The 15,605-nt window shown below is 42.2% G+C and overlaps 1 long non-coding RNA gene across 1 annotated transcript; it reads right to left on the bottom strand.

Annotated features, from left to right (window-relative positions):
- Window positions 1-3,154: 3,154 nt before the first annotated feature.
- Window positions 3,155-15,598, bottom strand: LOC134157273 (uncharacterized). The gene is made up of 4 exons (XR_009962250.1): window positions 15,164-15,598; window positions 14,077-14,671; window positions 9,049-10,967; window positions 3,155-8,793 (listed from the first exon to the last, which is right to left on the bottom strand). It is a non-coding gene; the product is annotated as an uncharacterized LOC134157273 (long non-coding RNA).
- Between the last annotated feature and the right edge of the window lie 7 nt (window positions 15,599-15,605).

The following is a 15,605-nucleotide window of genomic DNA, read 5'->3' as shown; positions in this document are numbered from 1 at the left end:
CAAAGAGCCAAGCCTCAATGCTCTTGAGTGTGAGGAGCTAATTTCTAACTACTGAAATGAACTTGAGCACTGGAAGAGCTGGTTTGTCACAGAAGGGTGGTGTGAAGAGGGATGAGTGTGGCAGTTTAAGCCAGGTCTCATTATCACTAGGCCTCAGGGCACCAGCTTATCAGTAGGGGTGTAGCTTTATTGGGAAAACTGTATTTTATGATATTTGTGTCTGTATCTGAAACATTTGGTTTCAGTGAGGTATCAGAGATACCTCATGAGCCTCTGGCATGCTGCATCATAGAAATTAATAACAATTACCAGGAGATGCCCTTCCAGTGTATACCAGGACCCACTGTGCAGGAAGGGATAAAATAACACCAATATTCACACTGTACCAAGCACGCTCTTCCCAATGCATAAACTAAGGTAAATATTAACATATGTCAGACTTCTTTCTTCTCTCAACATACTCTTTTTCTTATAATTCAAGTGTTGGAACAGCTTTCTTCCAGCTAGCACATACCTGTGTCTTTTATCTAAAAATGCAGATTTGCACATTGTGAGTTGTAGCTTTCTCCTTCTACAGTGGGAAAATACTTTTCAAATGAAGAATACAGAACTAGGCAGCAAAAAAAACCCAAACTCAGTTCACAAGGTAAACAAAAGATCTTGCACTTACTGCACTTGTTAGACATCCTGTCTAGAATAGGATGGCAAATTGCCTGAGGCTTTGTTTATGCTGGCTAGCAAAAAATGGTGTAAACAAAGTTAAGGAGAAACTGGTTTCTAACATGATTTATCCAGTGTCTGGGGAATAAAATCAAGCTTTTTAAGGCTAAAAGGCAACAACAACAACATAAAATATTGCACTAGTGGGAGGACTGAAATGAGCTACATGTAAAATCAAGAAAAACAAGAGCAGGCATCTATGACCCCAAACCAGAATTCAAGACATTCAAATACAGAATAAACAGTGGAAGGACACCAAGTACAAACAAATTTCTGTGGCAAATATCCATATTTAAGGGTTAGTTTCAAAAGCAAAAGATCTACTCACAGTCTCCTTCCAGAAACTAAACTACAATTGTACCAGCTGTACATATTTTACTGTATCAGTAAGCACCAGTATATATTCTTATGTTAGTACAACATAATGTCACATACTTTTGTTTTTCTTATCAGAAGCTGGAAGACAAAACCACTCTTCATCCTGCAATTAAGAACACCAGGTGACAATCTGTTAGTCTACACAGTAAACAATGCATTTTATGAAGCATTATTTCAATTTCTTTGGTGCACTCTTCTATCTGTTTCCATCTATTGTTACCTATGGTATTTTTGACTGTGGGTGTCCTTGCGAAGATCAGGGCAGTGCAGTGTGAAACCAGGACTACTAAATGCTACAGAAATTAAAGTAATGACATATAAAACCTCTGTATTTTTCATTATAAACCAATTCAGTTCCAACATATGCAGTTGTTTTAAGGTATTTGTATCTTGAATTCAGCATTTAAGGATTTTCATAGAATCACAGACTGGTTTGGGTTGGAAGGGACCTGACAGATCCTCTAGTTCCAACCCTCTGCCACAGGCAGGGACACCTTCCACTAGAGCAGGCTGCTCTAAGCCCCATCCAACCTGGCCTTGAACACTGCCAGGGATAGGGCTGTCACAGCTTCTCTGGGCATCCTGTGCCAGCACCTCAGCAGCCTCACAGGGAAGAACTTCTGCCTAAGAGCTCATCTCAATCACCCCTCTGTCAGGTTAAAGCCATTCCCCTTGTCCTGTCCCTACAGGCCCTTGTCCAAAGCCCTTCTCCAGATTTCTTGTCAGTCCCTTTAGGCACTGGGAGCTGCTCTAAGGTCTCCCCAGAGCCTTTTCTAGGGAGCAGAGGTGCTTCTACAACCTTTTTTCACATACCCTTTTGGTCATGACAATTACATATTTCATGGAATCCTATTAAATATGAAACACTGATGGTCATAAGAATAAAAATTAAAAATAAGAAGTTAATACTTATGTTCTTGGAAAGTAATGCTGTAAAAGCCTTTCAGCTTGTGTGTTTGTATCTGTCTGTCTGCCTTGGTTCTCTCCTCACCCTTAAAGAAGAGGACTTGCCAGAACGTCTCATTGTTCCTTTCTGGCCACTGTTTCCCTGCATGGAAACTGGGTAGGGCACAGATGACTAAATGGTGGGAATTCAGATGTCACCCCAATTCTGGATGTAGACACGGCGCACACATTCAGGGAGCCTAAAGAGCACTCCTGAGGCACACAGTGTAGACACAGCTAAATTCAGCCAAGAAGAGGGCCTTAGGCAATAACTGACTTTGCAGCTCTGTCTAATCTCCAGGTTTATAACTGGATGTCTTTTGACATTGCTCCTATTGCTGTGTAGGAAAAAAGCTTCTGTAGTTCTATGAGGCAGTTCCCAAACAATAGATATAACTATGTATAATGGACATGTGCTGCTTAGTTCACCACAATTAGATTTTATGAATTTTGATGGTATTCCTTTATTTAAAACATGCCACCAAGAGTAAATATTTTATGGTCAGCAATCTATAAACAATGGAATTTAATTTCCCATTTACCAGGTATATGGAACTAAATCTGTATCCAGTGCTTTGTAATAAAACACAGCTCATAAAGTAATATGATGCTTTGGAGTATAAATACGACACATTATGCACAGCATATAATTTAATCATTCTTGACTATGGCATAAATGGTTGGAGGTGAAGGCCACCTACACTAATACTAATTACACCTTTTCACCTTCATGAACATACTGACTGAAGTACTTATCAGCCATGCACACAAGCAATTTGCTCTAAGCCACACAATGAGTCAGTGGCAAACAAAGGAGAGGAAACAAGGTCCCTTTATCTCCCAGACTTGTGAGCCAGCTTCACGCCAGCAAAAATTAAAAGCCATTTCATACTTCACTGCAATAAAGAAAATTCTTGCCATTTATCCAGTGTGCTTTATTGGAGTTGTAACCTCAGCCTCACAAGATATTAAAAAGCTTTGCACAAGTAAATACAAATATATAGGTATGTTTGTTAAATAGGGTAAAACATAAACTGAATGGATGAAACTCTCACAACTCCTAAAATAGCTTGTTTTTATTATCTGAACAAATTACTGAGGAAAAGAGTACTACCCTTAAAAGCACACATTTATTGTGTAAACCTCAGTATTTTATGTAGCCTTAGGTTCATTGCATTCTACACTACGTTCTTATGGTTCTTTAAATGACCACTGGGTGTCACAATTATCAACAGTAAGCTCTACACTTAGAGGACTTCTCCAGGTTCATTTCATGGCATTAATAGCCACCCCCATTCCAAGATGAGGAAATGGTTTCCTCTATAAAAATGAAAATCAGAGTTAACAGTGTTCTTTTAGAAACTACAGCAGAAATGGAGATTTGTTTTTCAAGTTGTTTCTACAGGTAAAATTCTGTCGCACTGCACATTTGTGAAGTATTTTCACTGCTGGAGTGGAATGCAGCAATTCCAGACTTCATGGACTTGAGGAACAGTTTCAATAGGCTCCCTATTTCACGAATTATGCAACAGCAGAATCAGTTATTTCCTCTCCATTTTTTAAGAGGCCCATTCACTCAAAGAAAGTCTAAACATTTTGGCAGTATATGAAACACTGTAGCTTTCTGTTTCAGGTCCCAGCTCTCAGAATCACACAACTAGCAGAAGAACATGAGTTGTCATGTGCTTTAATTGCAAAGTAAGTTTGTGGTCTTCATCACAGAAATGTGAGGCCAGTATAATCAGTGCCTATTCAAGTTTGCAGATCCACGTTTATACCTTACATCTGGAGTACTGGAAAGCTGCTCTATTGATCCAAAGCACAGGCTGCAACAAGTAAATTATCTGCAATTATACGGGGTACTACTATATATTCTATATAATTTAAACCATGTAACCATAAAATTTCAGTTTAGACTTCACACCCTCTGCATGAATACCATCAGGAAGGGCTGGCATAGCTGTGAACATACGGGAAAGGACACAGTGGACAGTCAAAGCGTGTCATGCCAAGCAGGCTGGTGCTCCTAAGTACTTGGGGCCACCACAGTATCTGCAGGATGCTTGGGAAGCCTCTGTAGTACACATGCTACAGGACACTGGTCTGGAGCAGGTGCTGAAATCAGTCAGGGATTCGTGTTAGGGAGCATTCTGGACAACAGTTTTTGGGATCTTTGCCAGGCCCTGTAAGAGGTGAAGAAAGGAGGAAAGCATTTCCTGGCATATACTGGAGTTTGGCGTTTGAAGGCTGACTGAAGGAGTGTGGGTATAGTTCTAACTATCCCCACCAGGTGGGCAACTTGTAGCTGTTGCCACGTTTCAAGTTTTCCCATCCCCTTTTTCTCACCCATGTCTGACTTTGGAAATAGAGAGAACTAAAAATGGAAGCAGAGAACTAACTTAATCCCTGAAAATGAGGCTCGACAAAAGCACCCACGGTTCCTGGCCACAGATCAGGTGACGGGTGAGAGATACAGGCTGAGACATGGGCAGCTGAGACAGAAATGCCAGACAGGCACTGTCGTAAGAGATGTGTAACACATGGCAGGCACCAGCCTCTCTTATGCACTATGTTTAGGGCCTCATATCGCCTTAAGCAAACCACCCTGCCCTACCCAGCATTTTCCAACTCTGCCATTTCAGACACTCGCTGGCTGATTGGCTAAAATGACTGTCTCAGCCAGAAATGGATTTATTTTCTGCCTTATTTTTACCTTTAACCTATTTTCATCCAAGCCCAGATGTACCCAAAAAGGCACACTCAAAAGAACTAAGCATTATCTAATACATAAAAGATGGATGCAGAGAGGAAGAGAATTAAGCTGTTCTTCATGCCCAGCATGGCACGATAAGAAGTAATGGGTGTAAACTGCAGGTGGAAGGTTTAGATTAGGCATTAGAAATGTTTTTTTAACAGTAGGCACAGTTAAGGACTTGAATAGATTGCATGAGGAGGCTGTGAAGGATTTCAAAAACAGGTTAGACAAATATTTATCAGGACTCACACTGGTGTATGTGTTTGCAGACTGGAGCAAGGAATGGATTTCTCAAAGTCCCTTCCAGTCCCGTTTTCCTATGATTTTGATTCAGCGATGTCTAATGGCCTATCTCCTATTAGGGATTGCTCTCACAATCTTAAAACACTGCCATCAAAAGAATAGGGAGGATTATTTATTTTTGTAATTAACATTATTCCAATTCCCTCTCTCCTTACTCAAAAAGCCCTCTCACTCTTCAACACATTCAACTGCAAATCTGAATACAGCCAGTAAAATAGCGAAGGCATTATACTGACAGCACTGATAACACTGTGGTAATAATACAGCAAGTGATCTGAAATCTATATTTCTTTTGACCAAGTTCTCACCCCTTATACCCTTTCCTCCTCCTCCCCACCCCAACACAATACCTAATTTTCTAAATTACTAGAGCTATTATGCACACTTTCATTAACATAGCAGGTGCAGTTACTTAGACCATTAATGTCCTAGCAGTAGTGTAAGTTGGGAGTGACCCCACTGCAAATTAACAGTTCAGACACAAGAGGTGAATGGTGCTTTAAAATACAGCTGGAAATCTTCCACTGTACCCAAACAGGACTTGATCCAGGGTCCTTGTCTGAAAGCTGCTCCCTTAACACAAGTCACTTGAGTTGGAGGAGAAAAGCGTTACAGATTAATTCTGGTTTGTGGAGAAAAGAGGCTCTTTTCTTCCAGCTGAAGTTAAAAGCTGCCAGCAAGCATCAGCAACCTATTTGGAAATTCTGAACTGACTCCTGATGCGATTTGACCATGGGCTTTTTCTCCCCTTGCTATTGTATTATTTCTATGAAGTCAGTTACCAAAAGCTTCTCTGATTCAAATTTATTCTTTCTACTCTTTCCCTTCACACTATTGGGCCACTATTTGTCTTCCCTTTCCCCTTCCCACCGCTTCTCAATAATAACTTCCTTTTCAATAGTTTGAAAGACTCAGACCAACATCAAGAAAAAAAACTACAGTGAAATCCCCTCTATTCATACTGTTCTGTTTATGCTAACTTCCAATTTTGTCTTCTTTTTCTAAACTGTAAGCTTACTGGGGCATAGCCAGACATTCATTTTATGCCTGTACTAAATATCTACAAAAATAGGGTTCACTTTGCCTGGACCTATAGCAATTACTGGTTCATGGATGTTTAAAATACTGCATAAGTAATGCAACGTAATGTAATGTTGAACTGTGGCTACTACCACATACTTTCCTAGAGAAGCAGAAAAAATAACCTCCAGGAATTCTTCCTGAGATATTACAAAAAATTACTCAAAACAGGAGATGCAAAAAAGACAGAATGATGTGTCATACTGAGAATGCTGCTGTGCTGCTCACAACCCCACATGTCAAACCACACCAACAATTACTGAACACAGCACTGGCCACGGAGCAGGGTCCCACAGGGTTTGGTATTTGCATCACCTGTGCTAAATATTCTGAATAACTTTGGTTTAGCTACCTGACATATTACTCATATAAACCTGTAGTTAAAGGTAGGATATGACTGCACAGCTGAGCACAGCACTCCTACCAACTAACTCCAAAACAAGATGCTCCAAAGGTGTGTCATCAGGGCACCCCACCCCAGCTAATAAGCATGGCAAGCAGCTGGGCAGGCCGGCTAAGGCAGGAGACCTGCCGCTTCCATAACCCCAGCCCAAAGCCCAGTGTCCCTGTGGGTGCTGGAAGGAGGAGCAGGCTAAGTGTTAGACCCATCTCACTTCAAAGACTTTAAGAAATAGCCTTTTGATGTCTGTGTAGAACATACAGATGTAAAGATAAGATCTACTTCTCTTTTAACTTAGAGACCTCTTTAAGTGAGATTCTGGTCCAGCTAGACACAGCAATCCTTGTTCACAGTGGCCTAAATTGCTCTTCTTCAGCAGAGCTACAAGGATGGCAACATGATCAGAAGTTACAACAAATTCGGTCTTATGTTTCTGTGGATTAATGATGTCATTCCATAAATGCTAATTTATTTTAAAGGACCCTGTGTGACTTCACACCAGTAAGAATTACAACAAAACAACCAGGGGAATCACATACGTGTAGCCAGTCTTAAACTGATGCAAATCTCATTTAAGGAAACAAATAACAGGCCAAATGTGTTATCTACCTGTACTTAATAAAACAGAAATCTATACTAAATATTATTTGGGATAATCACCACGGGTCATACCCAGTGAACCTCATTCTGATATGTGACTTACTCTTCGTCACATAAAACTTGTGCATTGTAAAGAAAGCAGGATTAAGCCAAACAATTCCATGAAATCATTAGCATCCTGCCACAAACACAAATCAGACACGCGTAAGAATAAAAAGCCAGTTTGGCAAGATACCATAGTGCCAAGTCAGGTTATAATAATGTCTAATTAACACTCTTCCAAGTTTCAGTGTTACTTATTTGCATTTCAGTGTCACTCAGAACAATACAAGAGTACTGAGTATTCCTGCCTATGGAAACCTCTAAAACAAACATGAAAGAAGAATTTGCAGCCTGATCTGTACAAACAGAAATGGCAAATAAAAATGACAACTGAACTTGACAACCCGTGATGAATACATCTTCAGAAATGAGAAGACTGACGTGTGTCCACTGTCAAAGCATAAATCAGCACAAGTTGAATACCTGAATGTGTGTATTTTTAAAGCAACCAAACTAACTGAGCAGCAACGACTGCCCTTTACTATCTAATGAACTCTATGCATGAGATTCTAGCTAGGCCCAAGAGTTACAAGACCTATACCCTGAAAACTTCCCTTCCTCCTTCCAGCTGGAACTACTTCCCACCGTGCCTCCCAGCTCTGAGTGTATGCAGCAGGACACACTAGTCTCTCAAATGTGGCATTCTGAAGAAGTGTCATTAAACAGGAGTTGCTTACAAAGAAGTTATTAGTATTTATAGAAAACTAGGAATTACTTTAAAAGTTCTACAGATGTATCATCTTGTGCTGATGGATAAAAATAGTAATGACAACATACAGGGTGTCCTTCCCATTAGTCAAACTGGTAATGAGTAATGCAGCCAAATGAATGTCAGTAAAACCTACCTACCACGCCATGCTTCAGAAACCTTTTTGGCAGTCTTCCTTAAGAGAGAAGCCACAAAAGCATAAAGGTTTAATCTGCATGTATTTGAAATTCCTGTGTTATTTGTGAGGCAAAGATTCAAATAAAGTGTATTACTCGCCACAAACCACTGTCAGTGTCCACCTATATCCTATAGATTGTACCCTCTTCAAAAAAAAACAAGCATTTTAGAAAACAGGAGAACACTACATTTTCTACGTGAAAAATCAGGTTGGTTTAGAGCCAAAGACCCAAATAGATCAGTCAAAGACAAAAAAAACATTCAAGTACAAGGCACTAGAAGCCTTTAGAAAAAGATCTGAATAAACTCTTCTGCAAATTGTAATGCTTAAAGGTCATGGAATCACATGGATTTAACATCTTACTTCTTACTGTTAGCTCAGAAGGAACTTCTTCCTTGCATGAGTGTCCTCCTGAGAGTTTGAGTGTAATGCTGTTGGGCCATGACTCTGTTTCCCCCTCCTGCATCTCAAGGCAGCATAGTTCTGGTATAACACTATTTTCAAGCATGCAGCAGAAGCACTTTTGTGCTGGGTTATTGGTGGTGTCTTGTGTCCTTTATTACAGCAGCTATTTGAAACTTAATGAGGTCTTAAGTAAGAGAGTATGTGCCAAAGCTGATGTACTGGAAAACAGTTACAAAATAGATGAAGTGGTGAAGACTTTTAACTAGGTAAATGTATGGAGCCACATGAAGGACTCTTCTCTAATTTTGTCTATTTCTGATGTAAATACTACGTGCCAACAAGGAGAGAGAAGCTTGTACAGAAAGCTGTATTTTAAGCTATATGGAAAGATAAGAGTTGCCACAAAATCTAGTGATATCCCTTAAATAAAGGGCACTTAAATAGTAATGCAATGACATTCTTGTGACACTAACCTTTACTCTCTTGTCCAAAGCAAGCAAGGAGGATCTGGCAGTTCACTTGCTTTTAAACGTGAGCTCGGGAAAACCACATATTCCCGATTAAGAAGGAAAAAAAAACAACTAAGTAATCACAGGGCTCCAAGGAGCTATTCACAAGCTTAATGTTAAGATATAATCTGCTGGTGATTACGTAATAATTTCCCCTCTCTGCCCATTCCAGAGTGGATATGAGATACTACTGTCTACATGCCTGGTCTTGAAAGTCTAGTTCCAGGTGTAAGAGCTCACTGCAATACAACCCTCTAGAGAAAACAGCAAAAGCAGAGAGAAAGGACTAGTGTACATGTCCTCTGGGGAGAGGCAGGTCCTGATTCAGTGGATAGGCAATAGAAAGTAGTGTGTTACCCCACTCAGGGTTAGGCTCTAGGAGCTATGTGGGAGTTGGCAGACACAATCAACAAGCCTGAAATAACAATTGCCTTGAGAGCCAGCAAGAAGTAAAAGGCAGGGGAGCGGCCCTCCAGTAGGAAAAGTAAAACAACAATAGAAGGATAAATCTAATCTCACACAGAAACACCGATAACCCATCTGAGACCTGGACATGAAACCAACACACAAATATTAAGGAACACAGGCTACAGGAGACGCTCTTAAACTTGGAAAGCCCCATGGGACAAAATCAGTGCAAGGCTTTTCTGTGGAATATCTGCCAGCTCCTGCTGCACACAATGGCCAGAAGGGAATTTAGGAACTGTTAGAGTGAACATTTATGCCTATCAAGATGTGGAGAGAAAAAACCCCAAACCAATAGTCCAAGTATGCTGTAATTCTGCCTGTTGTAAGTGTGGGAACATCTGCTTGAAGCACTGACATGATGGCCTACCATCTTTCCAAATCCTGGCTATACAGAACTTCCTAACGTATCTGAAAATGAGTGATACACCACAGTATACACAGCCAGATTTTGCAGGCTGATATCTAGGATAGTCCCAGAGAAATAAATCATGCATGCAAAGCAAGTCTGACATGTCAGATTCACAGTGTATGTAATATTGTCTTGCTGCACATGCTCAGAGAAGTTGCACAGTAAGCAACAGTCTGGCATCAGACCTCTTGCACATGCATGTTTTATCTGACCATACAGAGCAGTCTGACTTCTCCCAATACATGGCATCCTGCACATCCAGAAAGATACCAGTGCCAACAGAAATATAGGGAAAGCCATGCCAGATATATATTCCCTTCTATAAGAAATTGTATTGACCACATAATAATATGGAACACCCTGTATGGAACAGGACATTCTGTATCACATGGGATCCTCAGCACTTTCTGACATTTATTTTTGTTACCACAACATGCTATGACTGCCCGGGAGAGTGCAGAGGTCAGCATCAGTGTACGTACATGAATTTGGCTAACAGAAGACACAGTGTGATTACCTAATATTTAACTAGGTTACAATAGCACTAATGCACTTATCCTTGCCACATGAGCTCATCTACAAGGCTTCCTACTGGAGCTTTGGGACATTGTATCAGTAACCCCCAAGACATGACAATTACTGAGTCATCAATATTGTTTCCCCCATACCACAGGGATTCTTCTTAGAAGTGTATTTATAATCACAGCAAAGTTAAAGTTGGTCAGGATCCTTTGCAGGTCAACCTCCTGCTCCAAACAGGGCTATCTTCAAAGCTGAACTAGATTGCTACTAGATTGCTCAAAGCTTTGTCCAGTCTAGTTGTATCTCCACGCATAGAAAGTCCACAGCCACTCTGGAAATGTGTTCCAGTACTTAGCCACTCTCACTTTGAACTTTTCTTACCCACAACTGGAACTTCTCTGGGTGCAACTTCTCATTTTTGTCTCTTGTCCTGCTGCTGCACATCTCAGAGAGAAGCCTTGTGCCATCTTCTTTGTAATTGCCCCTAAGAAGGTGAACGCTGTAATTAGATCCTGGTGCAGCCAAACCCACATCCTCAGCTTCTCCTTGTACATCATGTGCTCCAGCCTCAAACACCTTCACAGCATATGCCTGCTGGGTATATTGATAATATAGCTCTGTAGGTGTTGAACTCCCATGCTGAATTTCTTTTGACCACTAGGATGGCCAGGCCCTTTTCTGCTGGGCTACTCCCAAGCCAGTTGGCAGTCAGCCTGCAGCACTGTATGAGGATAGCCTGTCCCATGTTCAGGACTTTGCACTTGTCCCTGTTGACCATCACAAAGCTCTTGCTGGCCTATTCCTGCAGCTTGCCAAGGCCACTCTGAATGGCAGCTGTGGCCTCCAGTATGACAACTGATCTCCCCAGTCTGGTGTGGAGATGGGCTGAAAACTTGCTGAGTGTGCATTGTGTCCCATCTGAGTCACCTATGAACATATCAAACAGGACTTGCTTCAGTAACACTCCCTGATCCCTCCTAACTGGGCATCAGTCAGACTTTCAAACCACTGAGGCACTACCCTTCAAGTCTGGTGGTACAGCTGTTCTTTCACATACATAGTCTGCCCACCCCATCCACATCTCCCCAGTTATAAGGTTACTGAGGAAGACCCTATCAAAAGCCCCCAAAAAGTCAAGCTTAAATGGCATACTGTGATTTCCCCTTGTTCACTAAGCCCAAAGTCAGTGACATTGGATCAGACATACTGAACTTAAAGGCCTAACATTTGTGTTTTTTCAATCATGGGCAGTTTTCTAGATGCCTTTCAAATGTCACAGGGAGTGAACACACAGTAACACTGATGAGCTCCCTCAATACTCAAATGCATGCCATTTGGTCCAGGACTTGTATATGACCAGTTTGATTCAGTGGGCTTCAACTTCATCCTCATCTACTGTGGGTAGTACCCCTTCCCCAAAAAGTCTACTACCGGCCACACACAGAAGCCTGGGAGATGTGCAAGCCTTTTTCCCAGTAAAGACCAAGGTGAAGGGGGCCTTGAATATCTTGGCCTTTTCCTTATCACCAGGACAATCACCCAATTCTGCAGCAGGCCCACATTTTCCCTGGCCTTCCTTTTGCTGTCAATGTACCTGGAGAAACCGTTTTTGTAACTCTTCACAGTCGCTTTCAGCTGCAACTCCAGTCAAGCTTTGGCTTTTCATATTCCACTCCCTTGCTGAAATCCTCTGCACAAGGTGATGGAATTGCAGCCCAGTGTAATTTGCTCACAAATCCTCTATCTGCTGAATGTTTTCTAGAAATGCTGTTTAAGGAGGGTTGCTGTTTTTCATCCATATTCCACCTTTTGAAAGTTGCAAGCATGTGCAGATGCCTGTTCAAGCACTTATTTAGTTGGTACTGTGGAAAATGCCATTGTTCTAAATTATTCTTTCTTCCTTTGTTCTTTGTTATTAGTTGGTTTGTTTCCAATAACCACAAATTTGGAAAGGCTCTGGAAAGTAAAAATATACATAATGTACATCTGATAGGAGGGAATCAAATTATTCACTACCTTCATCATGCAGCTTTGACTGCTAATCCATCTCTAATTATTTTGTAATATTTCAGCTCTGCCACAGCAGCCTCACATGGCTATCATCAAAAAACCAGCCCCTTAATGAAAGAGTTCCTTCCTATTATGCAGATCTGGACTTTCTGTCCCATCCTCCTCTAAAACAAAGTAAAAACCAAGCAAACCAGCCAAAGTTTGATTAGTCCTAGTCAGCACACAAATGATAAATTCAAGGGTGGTTTTCTTTTCTAACTTTCCAGACCTAGAGAAGGGAAGCGTTTCTTGCTTTTCTAGCATTTCTATTTAGTCTACACTGTCCTGAGACAGAGTTTTACATATAAAGATATCACTTGTTCAACATATTCCACACTTGGTTGGTTTTGACATGGAGTGATTGGTCTCTTCTGTCTTCTAAACTTCCACCAGAACTAATAACTGTTTCTGCAACATTTCTCTATTAAAGACATGGGCCTATGCAACAGGAAGTTGTTTGAATTACAATCTAGTCAGAATTGTACACATGCTGCATGTTTATGTGTTCCCTCTCTACTTCAGTAACATGGCTGATACCACAACTGTGTTTAAAGTTGCCTATGTTTGTCTTTAAAACTCCTCTTAAGGGCGTTTACAAGTTTGTCAATTCTTATTGCGGAACCCTTGCATTTATTCTCTACTTTCGAGAAACTTCACAAACATGATGAATGTGTACTTCTGTTTAAGTCCTCTGTCACAAGTGAGATGTGCTTTGTGTTTACCAGTTGCTTCACCTCATTGCTCAAAAAGCTGCAAGCTTATTTGGATTATCATTAAATCTCCTCTCTCTCATAAGGCCGTGGAATAGAATTAGGATCCAAATCAGGGCTCAGCTGACGGAAGACCACCAAAGCATGATGCCACTGCCCCTTTCCACATTCTCTTTTTCCTTGCTGCAGGATAGGGAGGAAGGTCAGCTAGCCACAGACCTGACTCAAGACCCCCTCCTGGTGACTAGGAAAAGCCATGGGTGACAAAGGAGAAAAGGAGCAGCACAGGAGCTGGAGCTTGTACCATCCCAGCAATACCAAGCTTCTTCCTCCAGCCTTTCGTGCTTCTGCTGTGATATCTCCTCTCCCAAAAAAAAGCGATGGGGGGGGGGGGGGGGGGAAGAATTTGCACTGCAATTAATGCAGCAATATGTACCTCTTAAAAGTCATCTTTCAGGTTCTTTCCAGCTCCAAACACTACTCCTACTCCCTGAGAATATTTAATTGAAATGAAGGGGGGAAACAACATCCCTGTGAGACCCTTTTCTAGCACAGGATGGTATATAAAGCAACTTGCCCATACGATGTTGTCCAGCTATAGGGAAGAGATTTTGCACTTCTTTCATACTTTCATCACAGATATACTCTCCATAGGGTCATTAAGACAGGACTAGGTGCGTGGGAGCTGCAGGCTACATGCACGTAACAAAAGCAGCATCTGACAAGGAAATGCCAGGCTCTCAGAGTGGTGGAGAGCAGCATGGCAGTGGCACAAATGTATGCCAGGAAGAAACACGGAAGTACAGGGCAGGAAAGAATGATGGGCAACTTTACCTTCCCCAAAACCTGGTCTTGCTCATTAGAGTTCACTTTCAGGTGCCTTCAGAGGGTCAATGGCGCTCTTTGTACTGTACCTCTCATCTTTACCCAAATTTTTGAATCATAAATTCAGTAATGGCCACCTGGGGAGAGGGAGGACTGAGGAAGAACTACTTGAGAATGCTGAAAAGACAGAGTGATGGAGGCAACAGAAGATATGGCAGTGGTGAAGGCTAAAACACATTGTATTTCCCAGCAATGGTTGGTGAGCTAAGGAACAGGAAATCAACATACTCCTCTTTGGAAGACCAGTGTTTAATTTAACCCTATAGCCACAGCTGGGAAGTGCTCAGCGATAAAGCTCTTTCCAGCTCTCCCTCTAGTGTAAGAGTGCTTCAGCTGTTAATAGTCAAATACCTTCTGTGGACTCTTCACAGGGCCAAAGTACAGTATCTACTTCCACCGGCTAGGCCTTGATGTGGTCCCATCTTTCTCTGGTTTCATTCCTTTCATGATTTTTTGTCTCTTCACAGACTCCTCCACTGGTCTTGGGCCTGTGATTTCCCAGCAGAACTTCTTCCAAGTTCCACTCGAACGAAAGCACTGTTGTCTGTCCGAACTGAACAGTTCAACATAAGCAGGTCAACATTCAGTGTTCCTAACACCTCAGCTTGTCAAGCGGAGGATGATTAGATGTTAACCTCAGCTTTCATTAAGAAAAAATAAAGTTTTATTGTTTCCCTTTGGGTACTGGAGAAAAGTTTGAGAATACCAAACATGAAAATTCTAGGCTCTAAACCAAGTAACACACAATAATCCTTAATCTTAAAGGTCAAAATTTCACTCACTTGTGACTTTTGACCACAGACCTGGCGGAGTGTTTGTGTTTGCCCTCCATCACACAGAAGAGAAGAGGAGGCAGATATCCTGGGGCAGAGACTGGGATGCCCAAAACACCCAATGTTTTCTGACATTGTGTCCTGATAAGCGTAACCTAACTCTCAGCATTCCTGGAAGATCAAAATCACCCTTCACCTCCTGCTTCCATGCCAACGCACACAGAAGACAACAGCAGCGTGTCTGAACCCTTCCAACAACCAACCTGAGCAACGACAGGATGCAACTTCACCGAGCATTTCTCCTTTTCGTAAAAGAACACCACCCAGACTGCCTCAGGAAATCACTGTAACCCTGCTCCACCCGGTCACCGACCAGTCCCACCGAGCCATGCCCGGGCGGTGGGAGCTCACCACACATCATGTGTTACCACCACACGCCTTCACACATCTCCGCCACCGAGCTCACGCCCCAGGACTGCGGGACCCCCTCAGGCAGGACGCCCGCGGCCCCCATGGGAACCGGTGGACCCCCACCTCGCAGGCCGGCCGGGGGCGACCCGGGAGGCCCCTGCGGAGGCCCCTGCGGAGGCCCTGAGGCCTGCCCCGTCGCGCCCCCCGGCACCTATAGGGCCCATACCCCACCCCCCGCCCCGGGCGGCGGAAGTGTGTGTAGGGGGCAGTATAGGAATTTCCTGTGACGTCCCG

This window comes from Pezoporus occidentalis, unplaced genomic scaffold, assembly GCF_034315485.1.
Source record: "Pezoporus occidentalis ecotype Australia unplaced genomic scaffold, CSIRO_AGI_Poc_V1 ctg93, whole genome shotgun sequence".
NCBI classification, from domain to species: Eukaryota; Metazoa; Chordata; class Aves; order Psittaciformes; family Psittacidae; genus Pezoporus; species Pezoporus occidentalis.
Note: the sequence above shows the minus strand (reverse complement) of the source record. Positions and strands in the feature narration are given on the sequence as shown.